The sequence below is a fragment of the Oryctolagus cuniculus genome, chromosome 7, assembly GCF_051225735.1.
Source record: "Oryctolagus cuniculus isolate XC-2025 breed Fujian yellow rabbit chromosome 7, ASM5122573v1, whole genome shotgun sequence".
In the NCBI taxonomy this organism is placed as follows: domain Eukaryota; kingdom Metazoa; phylum Chordata; class Mammalia; order Lagomorpha; family Leporidae; genus Oryctolagus; species Oryctolagus cuniculus.
The window spans coordinates 93184276-93195347 of NC_142873.1; the positions used below are offsets into that span (position 1 = coordinate 93184276).

Sequence of the window (11072 nt, forward strand, 5' to 3'; positions counted from 1 at the left end):
ATACTCCCAGTGGGGACATAGATATTTTGTGGAATTTCCACTTATTGCTGGCAATCCAAGAAAGAGTAGAGGTTTATTTCTCATTGTTGGCTTTTTCCCTACTAGAACATTTTCGGGAAACTCGGCAATTTTAATTAAGACATGCATGTTCAGATTTTCAAAAATATTAAAATTCGGCTTTTAAATGGCTTTGGTTTACAAGGCTACTTTAAGCATGATGAGGTCATCTCTATCCCCTTGATATAGGTGAGGAAAGATGCTCAGTACTATTTGCCATGATGATTGCCCCTGATGTTTTCCTCTGCATGACAAGGAATATAATGATAATAATGTAATTAAGATTTACTGAGCATTTACTACTTACAAGACACTGGATTAAATGTTTTACATTCATTATCACACTTAATCCTCACTCTAACTCTGGGAGTTAGGTAGCATTATTATCCCTTTACAAAATGGATGATAAAGCTGTAGTTTCAAGAGGTTAATTAATTTGTCAAATATTACTCATTTTAATCATGGGTAGAACTGGACTTGAATTTAGGTCTCTCTGATGGCAAAGCTATAAAAGATCTCTGTATGCAGTTTACTATTCTCCAAACTGATTATTTAAATTTTCACTAATTGCAGTTGCAGATAATTAGCATACAAAAGGTATCTCAGAGAAATTATTTAATTTCATAAATTTGGGGCAGGATACTGATGGCAGTTCCTTTGACTCCCGTGGATGGTGAGGGTGCTCATTTAGTACTCATTCTTCGCAGCCTGCAGGTGTTTAACTCCCAGTTTGCTATCACTGAAGCATCTCTGCTGGCTGTCCAATAAAACAAGAGTTGAAACAGTTATAAGCATCTACTCCTGGTTGCTCTTATCTTGTCACCAATCACTCATTGATTATTGTCTCAGCTATGTCTAGGTTTGCAAATCCTTCTCATCAGAGTAGTTCTTCATCAGTTCAGCAACCCATGCAATTGGTTAGTCCACTTCCATCACACGTGTGTAAGGTGGGAGTTAGATTAGAATTTGTCATACCTAGTTGTAGAGGAATACATAAAAGCTCTCTTAAAACTCTGTAGAAGACCACTATCAACTGGTTTGATGAAAAAGGACAAGAAATTCTTTTAATCCGGGGCAACAGAGAAGATTGGACTCAAAACACAGCCTTTACAAAAAACTATCTTCATTTGAATACTTGCTCATCTGCTATCTTGAAGTCTTAAAGTGGCTAAGGAAATTCAAAATCCTTAAAGTGATTCTAAAAAATTTACTTTGTAAATGTGCATATGATGACTTGGCAAATGCCTATGTGTTTTATATCAGTGACTGGAAGAGATTTAAATTTTTTATATCCTGTTATATCTGTATCTATATTATTTTTTCTATTTATGTTTATATTTTAGTTAACTTTATACTAGCTCCCTCAGTTTATTGAATATCTTTGAGAAATTTTTCTTTAAATTTACTCAACATTCTAGATACCTGTGCACCATAATAAAGTTAATGTCTTCTCTGTTGTTCACATAATTTCTTATAATTTTAAGATGATATGCACATAATATCAATTTATAAACATTTAACCAAATCATTAACTTAAAACTTATGATAAGTCTGTATAGTGTAATGATTGAGATTATATGCATGAATTTTAGGATTGGTAGTACAGACTCTCAAATTCGCTTTCTGGTATGTTACAATTATATCTATTTTTTCTTTAACAATAGAAATATCGGAAATGATCATTTTAAATGTATTTGATATTTTACCAGATGGATTAAAAAACTGAGGAATAATCTTGTTTATATTTAATATTTTTGCTTTCTTTTTAAAACATTAGTTTACAGAATTTACAATTAACACATAAAAACCTGCAAAAGAAGAAAGCATTTCATGATAGCATGAAAACTACCACTTATTTGTTTAAATATCATTTTAATTTTAAATTTCTTTGAAATAATAGTAAAATATTAGATGTTCATTGTTAATATAAAATAATCTGTAGTAAGTTTTTTTCATGAAACAAATATAGAAAGTAAAAATCTTTATGAAAACAAAATAGCTCATGTGCTTTATTAAGAAATTTCTATTTCCTTAGATTATCATTGTCCATTTTATTTCTTTCCTGTATTTTTTCTTGAAGAATGCAGAATTCATTATGTTAGCATTATTAATGTGTCAACATTTCTATCCTTTTTGAGAGATTTATAAATCAGTAATAAAATATGTGATGTTGGTATAAACTTGGCATATATTTGTAGCCTACAAGCATTATTTTTCCTCATTTTTTTAAGTTAAATAGTTTGGCTGATATGACACACAAAGGAGCAAAATCAAAATGTTTTGTGGCTCCTTCTGCATTACACCCTTTTTCTAAAAAGATGTGTTCAACAAAAAGGGAAGAGGAAAATCAGACAGTTCAGGATAACAACTTCAGGGAAGTCACTCCAAGCTTGCCCTGTCAAAGATGCCTGTGTTAATAGCTTCATGTGTACATCAATGCATACATAATAATAACTTTAGAACTTATTTGACTTCCACTTAGGCACAATCTAAAGAAAACATGGGAAAATATTTTCAAGACCAAATAGGCACCATAGAATTTGAGGTACTTATTTAAACATTATATCGAGAGAATTTCTTTCTTTTTATTGCCTACAATTCTGTAAAAGTGTTCACTGAATAAAGCAGTAGTAGCAACATATTACTGAAATAAACAGCATGTCTGGATCACTCTGATCTGCTCAACACCTACAGAGAAGTCCTCTCCACACAGTGCCCTGATTCCTTGGGTGGCAGAAAACAAACAGAAAGGTTTTCATTAGTTTTGTTGTTTTACATATTTTAAACCTTAGAAAACAACCTGAGACACACTACATTTGTCATCCCCCAAAACAAAGTTATACAAATAAACAGATACTAAAAAGTCATCCATGTCTTGTATCCAACATTCCCATAATTTTCTCATTACAAACACTTTCATGGAAATACTAAACACTTAAGGATTGAAAAGCAATAAGGAAGAATGAAAACATATATTCACCATATCCTTTTCCTTTTTCCCTTTTGTAAACAAAGTATCCAAATAACACAAAACAAGAAAAATTTCATAGTGTTATCATATAGCAGATAATCAAAGGTAAGAATTAATAATAATAAATTTTCAGTATTTGGGGAAATTCAAGTTTGTTTCCTCTGAGCCACACATTTCAAAGGGGTTACAGAGACAGGAGTAATTAGTGATCCTTCCCTAAGAGACTCACTTTTCCAATTAAATATTTAGTGTTCTACAAGAAGACCATCAAACGGCCCCCTTGAAACTGTTCATTGGCTTCACAGTGATTATATTTCACTGCCAATGGCTGCCAATTTATTTTACCAAGAAATATCGGACTTTATATTTCTCTGTAGAAAATATCTTCTCTATCAAAGTATAGGGAATAAAAAGGAAATTCTTGACTGAGGGCATTATCATCTATAGACGGAAGAAAAGATGTTTCCTAGTATAATAAAACACTGCTTGGTTCTTTGTATCTCAGAAGACGGATAAGATATGTCACATCCTGTTCCAGATGGTTTTTGACTTGTTCTCATTTCATAGTGAGTCAACCATTTCAGAATCACAGGATTCCATTCCCTGGCTGAAAATCATTCATCACCAAAATCCTATAGTCAACTGAAATATGTAGTGTACTGTGAGTGAATCAATGCTGAGGGTCAAGTGCAAATGTTCTGATTCAAGATTTAACTCATTGCTGTTGTCTAAAAGTTCTAATGAGAATTGGAACATCATGCTTATATTCTCTGATTTGTTGTCTTCTCTCCCATTTCTTCATAACAGAAAGACTCACGTTTACAGTAAAAAATCAACTCTTATTTAATTTTGATCTGTAATCAAGAATGTTTTCATTCCACAGAGACCACTTCAAGTTTGTGGGGTTCAGAACAAGAAAACTGTTTCCAGTGAGTGAGTTATCAACTACACTTGCTTTCTGGCACCAGAATTCTAATCTCTATGAGTTAATGAAAGATGAGATAATGAATATCAGTGAGTATAATACACAAAGTCAGTTTTAATGTCTTACTTAAAGGAGAGAGGAGCATGTGACAGGAGTGGTGATCGAGAGCATTTAAGTGGGTTCCTCATCAAACCTACTTGTGCTTTCATGGCCTGCTCAGGGGTTGACTCACAAGTACATTCACTCACTTATTTCACATATTTTATCGACAGTTGACCATGCCGTGTGCCTATGCTTGATGTCAGAAGCATTAATAATAAACAGCATAATTTCTTTTTAAATTTTTTAAAAAGTTGTTATTTTTTCATGTTTACAATGGGTTTCCCTAAAATATTGATTAATGAATGCTAATTAATTGATTCATGGATACAAAAATTAATTAATAATACTAAGTTATAGCTACACTAGGATAAGAAGTTCTGGGATTCTATTCCACAGTAAGGTAACTACATATGTTAATGTACCATATGGTTTTATATAAAAAGAAAATAAAAACTAAAACATTCAATTTTGGATATTGCAGTAGTAGGGAAGCTTTTTACTGCCAAGAGCCATTTGGATATTTATAGCATTATTTGTGGCCCCTACAAAATTATCGACTTAAAAATTAGCCTTCTTGGAGCTGCTATTGTGACATAGAGGGTAAAGCCACCATCCGTAATGACAACATCCAATATGGCAGCCAGTCCAGTTTCCTTCTAATGCCCTGAGAAAAGCAGCAGAAGAAGGCCCAAGTCCCTGTGTCCCTGCACCCATATGGGAGACTGGATAAAGCCCCTGGCTCTTGGCTTTGGACTGCCCAGCCTCAGCTGCTGCAGCCATTTGGGGAGTGAACCAGTGGATAGAAGACTTCTTTCTCTGTCTCTTCCCCTCTTCTCTCTGTAACTCTGCCTTTGAAAAACAATAAAATAAATCTTTAAAAAAATTAGCCTTCTCATGGTAAATTTATTCAAACCCACCTGTGGTTGCCGTGGCAGGGTCATACCAAATGATTTTGCAGGCCTATCATTCCTCATCATTGCAAGGAATGCAAAATGTTCTATTCTGGTGATCCATTATGTAACATATAGATATAATGAAGCAGTGCATGAGACCCCATAAAAATGTGTAATTTCCAAGTTTTTAAATTTTTGATAGTTTTTTCCAATTTTAAATATTTTATTTCATTTTTAATAAAAATAAATCTTTATTAAGATCAAATAATTTTTAAAAGGGTCACATAGCAAACACAACTTTGTGATATAAAAATATGCATCAGAAAAATATTTGGGAAATTTAAAAATTAAATATAAACTAGGGAAATACAAACACAAAGAAAGCAGGGATAGATATACTAATATCATGTAACTTCAAAATTAAGACAAAAATCACAATATGAGAAGAGAAGGGTATATTATTATATAAGGGTTATAATTTAGTACAAATAACATTTAGAAACATCTATACACAAAAGTATATGGTATACCTGATTTAAAAAAAAAAAATTATGTATACATTTGTCTTTAAATTTCAGGAGTGAGTTCTTGGCTCCTGATTTTGGCCTGACCCAGCCCCAACTACTAAGGGTTTTGGGAAGTGAACTGTGAAGGGAAGTTCTTTCAATATCTGTCTATGTCACTCTCTCTCCATATATCTGCTTTTCAAATAAAAGTAAATAAACAAAATATTTTTTAAAAATTTGTGTCTAGTTCAAAGATAAATATTGTATTAGAAGTCCTAGTTGAAGCAATGACTTTAAATGAGGACAGGATTTCCAACAAGGGTTATGAAAATATTCTAAAATTAGAAAGCCAAGATGATTGAAGGCACAATGTCATAAATATACTAAAACCTATAGAGCCATATACTTTAAAATGGTGAATTTTCTGTATGTGGATTATATCTCATCAAATCTATTAATAAATAGAAATATATTTAACCAAATATAGTAACCTAATTTTTGTTTTAAAATGACTTCCACAAATTACAAATTTCCTGCAGCTGGTAAAAGCATTCTTTGAAAAATTTCAGCTAATATCACATATATATTATAATATTAAAATACTAAGTGTTTCTCCTCTAAGATAAAGGACAAAGCAAAAATACCAACTGCTATACTTTGTTCAATAATGCACTGGAATTAAATTATCTTTTTTTTTTTTTTACAAATACCATGCTGCTATTTTACACATAAAATTTTAAGAATTCTACAATAAAACTACCAGAAATAAAAAGTGAATTTAGCAAGGCAATATTCCAACAATTATATTTCCATATACTTGCAGCATAAATTTAGAAAATTAAATTTGAGAAGTAGCATTTGCAATAGCATCAGAATCATAAAACATTTGGGAGTAAATTCGACAGAATACAGGGAAGACGTCTGTACTTAAAATTACAAAATGTCATTTGGAAGAATTAGAAACCTAAATAAATGAAGAGATATGCCATACTCACAAACTGGAAGGTACACTATAATCAAGATACTAATTTCTCTCAATTTCATCCCCACAATCATACAGGCACTAGCAATTAATAACTACTTCTGTATAGAAATCGACAAGCTGATTCTAAGATTCATGTGGAAATGCAAATGATCTAGAATAGTCAAAATATTTTTTGAAAGAAAAATATAGTTGGAAGACTTAACACTTTTTGGTTCCAAGGCTTGCTATGAAGTTACAGTAATAAGGCATTGTGGTATAGGTTTAAGGATAGGCAAATAGGTCAGAGGAGTTGTGTAGAGTCCAAAAACAGACCAAAATTGGGTTTTGGTAAAGGTGAGAAAGCAAGTTACCAGAGAAAGAAAAATTTTCTCAACAAGTGTTACTGACGAAAATAGATAAATTTTTAGAAAAAATTATATCAAGACACCACCTCTCTTCATAAACAAAAATCCATTTGAGAGGGATCACAAGCTAAAAGTAAAAGCCAAAACTGTAAAGCTTCTTGTAGAAGAAAGTATAGGAGAGTATCTTTGCAACCAGTGGGTCAGCAACATTTCTTCAAGAGTCCACCAGAAACTATAATCTTTAATGAAAAACAATGACAAAATATTTTCAACATTTTTTTAAATCTGAGAAAAGAGACCTGTAAGAAAAAATGAGTAAGTAAGCTACACACAAGGAGACAATATACACACAATAAAAATCTGTACAAGATTTATATATACAAGTCAATGATAAGACAAACAACCCAACAGAGAATGCAAAGGTTACAGAAAACATTTCACAAAAAAATACAAAGTGATGAACAAACACATGAAAAAGTTATATAAAAAAAAAGAAATTTACAAATCAAAAATCATATAATGTCACTGTACATCAACTAGAATAGCTAAAATTTGTATTCTCAACAACCAATTTGATGAGATTATAGTGCAACTCGGACATTCCCAAATTGCTGGTGGAAATGTAAAATTACGCAATGACTTAAAAAATAGCAGTTCTGCATGAATTAAATGTGTGGCTACCATATGTCGAGCAATTCTGCTCCTAAAAGTATTAAACACTTAAGTCCATTAAAAGAGACATAAGCTTGAATGCTTAGAGTAACTGTACTCATTAACAACCAAAAATTACAAATAACACCCCAAATTTCAAGAACATGGAAACATGATGATATGTTCTTGCAATCACAATCACAAGTATTGATCAACTATTAGTATATCTGATCTCAGAGGTTAGGTCTCCTAGGAAACAAATATTGAGGATTAGGAGAGCAAAGAGTAATGTGACTATCGAGTATCTGAAAATATGGGTGTTGGGAACACTCCCCGGTGAGATAGTGCTAGCAGGTGGAACCTAGTCTAGTTCTGAGATCTCTACCCTCATGAATAAATTGATGACGCCCGCCCTTCAGGATTTGCAGCAATGGGATTACTCTTTTTTGTTCTTCTGCTTCCTGTTATCTGAGGAAACATTGAGAGGCTCCAACTACATGCCAGAACCCTGATCTTGGACATCTCAGCTTCTAGAACTATTAGATATCTGTTATTACGGTCCATGGTAGTTAGAGCAGTTCAAAACGGACTGACAAGAGTAACACAGGAAGAGAAGAGGAACAGTGGCTGTGATTGGTCAGTATCCCTTATGGTGTCACGTAGTGCTGACGGTCCCTGATACCTCAATAGGAAAATTCAGCGTGAAGATGACCAGGAAAAGAAGCGATGCACTAAGCATAAATAAATACTAAGGCTCTTATACCGAGACAGCTTCGTAAAGACTGGAGAACTCCTGAAGCCTGACCTCGCCTAACTTCTGCCTTGATGTGTCATTTATTGGAGGTTGCTTACAACGAAAGTAAAACTGTGACTAAAAACAGAGGTGGATCCTGAAGAATTCCTAGGCTATCATAACCAGATTTTGAAGCTGAAGAGGGAACTCTTCTTTGAAGAGGAATCAGAGCAGAATATTTCTTTATCTGTTGCATACAACACCTTTGGCTAATTTGACCCTAATTGTTTGAATGAAAGAAATTAGATGTAAAAGAGTATGTACTGATTCCTTTCTTTAGCATGACAATCAAAACCATGCCCTCCCCTTTTCTAAATGAGAATAGTGTTTGCCTTTGGGAGAGTGAAAATTAACTGGAATAGGACATGAAAAAATATTCTGTAATGTTGAAAATTCTCCATATTCTAAAGATTGATAGAATATATTAGCATATTTATAAAATTCATACTTTTTTTTTTTTTTTTTACAGGCAAAGTGGACAGTGAGAGAGACAGAGCGAAAGGTCTTCCTTTGCAGTTGGTTCGCTCCCCAATGGCCGCTGCGGCCAGCGCACTGTGCTGATCCGAAGCCAGGAGCCAGGTGCCTCTCCTGGAATCCCATGAGGGTGCAGGGCCCAAGGACTTGGGCCATCCTCCACTGCACTCCCTGGCCACAGCAGAGAGCTGGACTGGAAGAGGAGCAACCAGGACAGAATCCGGTGCCCCGACCGGGACTAGAACCCAGTGTGCAGGTGCCGCTAGGCGGAGGATTAGCCTATTGAGCCATGGCGCCGGCCCAAACTCATACAATTTTAAAGCTAAAATTTTTACTTCTATTTTAAAAAGTCACTATATTTAATCACCACTCCTCTATCTACTATCAATACAAAAGGTGCAAACACTGGAAACTTAAAATAGCCATTAAATTACCAATAATTCTCTACTCATTTACTACTGTCAACTGGTAGTTAACTTGTTGGATAACAAGGTTAAAGCAACAGCAATGAAATCTTGCATGAATTTAATTGCACATGATGTGTACAACTATGTATGTGCAAGTATGTGTCCATATATGTGTTTTCTAGGTGTAATCTTTGATACAATTTTATGTATCTTTGGTCTGATTACTAATAAATTATGAATTTTAAATACGTTCAAGTATGTCTACTGTGAAAATATGAAAAACGTATTTCCAGTCTTCATCAACACATGGAGAGCTAGCCACACCCATGTATACAGGCACTGAAATAAATGAGTAGTTGCATATTGAAGATATATTTATAGAAATAATATATGCTTCAGGTACACATAAAGGAATAATCTTGGCTGCATTCCTCTCACCTGCATTGGCTGCTCTCCAAAGGGCAGAATTTTATGCCATTGCGGTAGATAGAGACTTATTTCTCTTATACTGCTATTCCCATCCTGGATTTTTTTCCCTCATCTGTTGTCCTAATGTAGCCTTTAATTTAAATAGTTACTTAATGTTCATACTATTTTAAATATATACAAATAATGCACAGCTGGTACGCGTGGCTTATTATTTTTGGTTTCCTATATGATTGGTAGAGTTTCTATTGTTAAAAATTGCTGAATTTGTGGCCCGGGAGTGCAGTGGAGGATGGCCCAAGTCCTTGGGCCCTGCACCCCATGGGAGACCAGGATAAGTACCTGGCTCCTGCCATCGGATCAGCGCAGTGCGCTGGTTGCAGCGCGCCGGCCGTGGCAGCCATTGGAGGGTGAACCAACGGCAAAAGGAAGACCTTTCTCTCTGTCTCTCTCTCTCACTGTCCACTCCTGCCTGTCAAAAAAAAAATAAAATAAAAATTGCTGAATTTTGCTGGCATAGTTAATTCTATAGTAATCAGTTCATCCTATTAATTCTAGTAGCAGTTAAGTACAATTTTTGAAATGTACATATGTCTTATATAATGTATCACTTGAATTTATTTGTAGAACTCTTATTCCTGAAACTTCACATTTTCCTACTCAATGTAAATGAGCCATTCTTTTGGTCAACCAGAGAGGCTTTGTCCTGGAATTTTTCTGTTCAGTCATTATTGTGTGTTTTTCATGCTGACCTCTCCATCTTGTGATCTTCTGCTTTGTTTTTTTCTTGTTTAAATTTCCGTGTGGTAGATTCCTGATAAAGTGCACAGGAAAAGTAAAGCAATGGTAAAGTTTTTGAGGAATTGAATATCTGATAACATCTTTATTGCTTCTTCACAGTGTATTGATGAATTTTGAAAGAGAATTCTAATTTCATATTAGGATTCTGAAATCATTACTTTTTGTCTTCTAGCTCCAATATTTCTGAGAATATCCTGGTTATATGGGAACAGTATGAGAACTGTCTTCTTTTTTTCTCTCTGCAAACTTTGAGGCTTTTTCCTTCATTTTTTTGATTATGAAAATTTAATGATAATTTTTCATGTTAATCCTATTTAATTCACTTATTCCTATACTTACTTGATAATTTTTCGCGTATCTTTTTCTGTTTTCTCTTTCTAGAATTCATGTCAGATGTCAAATCTCTAGCCATTTAAGTAACACAATCTTGGGGCAGGCACTGTGGTGCAGCAGGTTAAAGCCCTGGCCTGAAGCGACGGCATCCTATATGGGTGCCGGTTCTAGTCCTGGCTGCTTGTCTTCCGATCCAGCTCTCTGCTGATGGCCTGGGAAAGCAGTAGAAGATGGCCCAAGTCCTTGGGCCCCTGTACCCATGTGGGAGACCTGGAAGAAGCTCCTGGCTCCTGGCTTTGGATCGGCACAGCTCCAGCCATTGCAGCCATCTGAGGAGTGAATCAGCAGATGGAAGACCTCTCTCTGTGTCTCTACCTCTCTCGGTAACTCTGTTTTTCAAATAA

General features: G+C 34.3%; 1 long non-coding RNA gene across 22 annotated transcripts in view; it reads left to right on the top strand.

Annotated features, from left to right (window-relative positions):
- Positions 1-11072, top strand: part of LOC103350144 (uncharacterized) — a 95030-nt gene that overhangs the window by 1779 nt on the left and 82179 nt on the right. For all 22 annotated transcript variants that reach the window (XR_016237257.1, XR_016237251.1, XR_016237265.1 and 19 more), the window contains exon 2: positions 10717-11051. This is a non-coding gene — a long non-coding RNA (uncharacterized LOC103350144). The remainder of the gene's footprint in view (positions 1-10716; positions 11052-11072) is intronic.